Below are 2,128 nucleotides of genomic sequence, written 5' to 3' on the forward strand. Positions count from 1 at the left end.
GTGCACATGCATTTGTGTGTTTGTGCCTATGTGTATGTATTACTCCAAAGCCACATATATCTTACTGTATTAAAATCATTTTCCATAATATGCAAAATGGTGTGTGTTTGATCTCCAACACTGGTGCCACAACAACAAAGCAAAGAAGATTATGGGATACTAGAATTTAGAGGATCTTTAAAGTTAACCAGTCTGCCTTATACCATTTCTCAGATGGCAAAGTTGAAGTGAGATATTTAAAATGTAATCATTAGGAACAATGAGCTTCCTTGTCCAATAAAAGTGCCTGCTGCATGAGCTTGGTAACCTAAGTTTGATTCTCAGAACCAACATAAAGTTAAAGGTTAGAGAACCGAGTCTACAAAGTTCTCGTCTGACTGCACACATGTGGCATGTACACACACACACACACACACACACACACAAATAAATATAACAATATGTTAAAACTTAAAAATATACTCACTATTAAAACTGAAGCTATAACTCTGACTTCTAACTCCCAACAATTGCTCTATCCATGAAAATCCCACTAACAAAATCATGACTGTCCCCCTAAACCATACTTGCACCATTTCTTACCATTGATTTCTAAACACTCAGGCCAGCAGTTTTTCTAAAATAAATAGTAATATGTCTACAATTCTTTTAGTACTTGGCTTATATTAAAATACACAGCATAGCAAACATCTCTCCTCAGTACTCCTGTTATTGGACATAAGGTAGAGAGAGCCGGCAAAGATCATCTAGCTTAGGGCATTCAATTGATCTGTCCCAAATCCCAGAAAGGGACTGGGGATATTTTGTCTCCATTGTTGGACTGCTAGGGAGGAGACAGTGTTGACTCAAAATTTCTATTCAGAATTTTAATTAAATTGTGGCCTGTGGCAAAATAGAAAGACATTAAAATCAAATGCTAGTGTCTCTTTGTTTATTTTATGGGCTCTCATCTCTGACTAGTTCTTGCTGAAATAATTAAATGTCTTTTCAGCAAATGGACTGTTCAGGCTGTTTAGTTTAATGTTTCCTATAACCTGGAAATTATATGCTTTATAACTCAGTTAATTTCTGTTCTTCCCACCCCCACCCTTAAGCACACATTTTTCTCCTCTTTCCCTTGCACAGGCTGGCCTGAAGGTATCTGCAGATCAGAATAATATGAACGTATGTGAAGGCCAAAGCCTCCTCACACAAACTACTGGACACTCTTAGAAGCTGAATACATTGCATTTGACATTAGTGTGTCAGAGGTACATCTTAATTGAAATTAGTTGAAATGGAGTAGATTCACAATTTAGTCAATGAGAGCCATTTGTCCCAGAATGAAGCATCGAATCTCTTCACTGATTCACTGTAATTCCATATGTGTGTGCGTGTGTGTGTGTGTCTGTGTAATATATATAAATATATATTTCACATAGAGGAAAGTATAGCAAAACATACCACCTATGGAATTTAAGAGAGAAACTACCATTAGAGAACTCTTTTTAAAACATAATAAACAAACAAACAAACAAACAAACCACCAAAGACCAGAGTAGAGTCTTCAGTGGTGAAATTTAGTTAAAGGAATCTATTTTCCTGCATAATAAAGCAGAAAACAGGTATAACCAGGTATAAATACATTGCCTTTGTGCAAAATTATTTTTACTTTCTCCGAAAAGAGCCCAAACATAGAAGGTAGAAAGGGGATGTAAGAGGAGATGCTAGAGATAATAAAAAGATAATTGTAACTATAACTAATTTGTGTTGTATATTGCTATGTCTATCTAGTCAATAGGCTAAGTACTTACTATGACTTGAATAACCACTCAAAAATTCATGCTTGAAATTTGTCAGCTTGGAGAAGACCAGGCAGGCTGCTAGCAGTCCTTCTTCTTTCTCTCTGCCCTATCTGAACTCTGCATCCAGCAGACCCAATCCATAAGGCTCATCCCTAGCTTTATAAGAAAATACCAGTTTCAGCCTCTGTTTTTTTCATGTCCACATCTCCTATGGATAATAAAGACCATCCCCTTCTGGCCTCAACCCCCCAATACACACACTGTCTCTGTGTCCTGGCCTACCGTGTTTGTTCTTTTGTGATTGGGTTACCTCACTCAGGATGATATTCTCCAGATCCATCCAT

Source organism: Mastomys coucha, chromosome X (genome assembly GCF_008632895.1).
Source record: "Mastomys coucha isolate ucsf_1 chromosome X, UCSF_Mcou_1, whole genome shotgun sequence".
Classification (NCBI taxonomy): domain Eukaryota; kingdom Metazoa; phylum Chordata; class Mammalia; order Rodentia; family Muridae; genus Mastomys; species Mastomys coucha.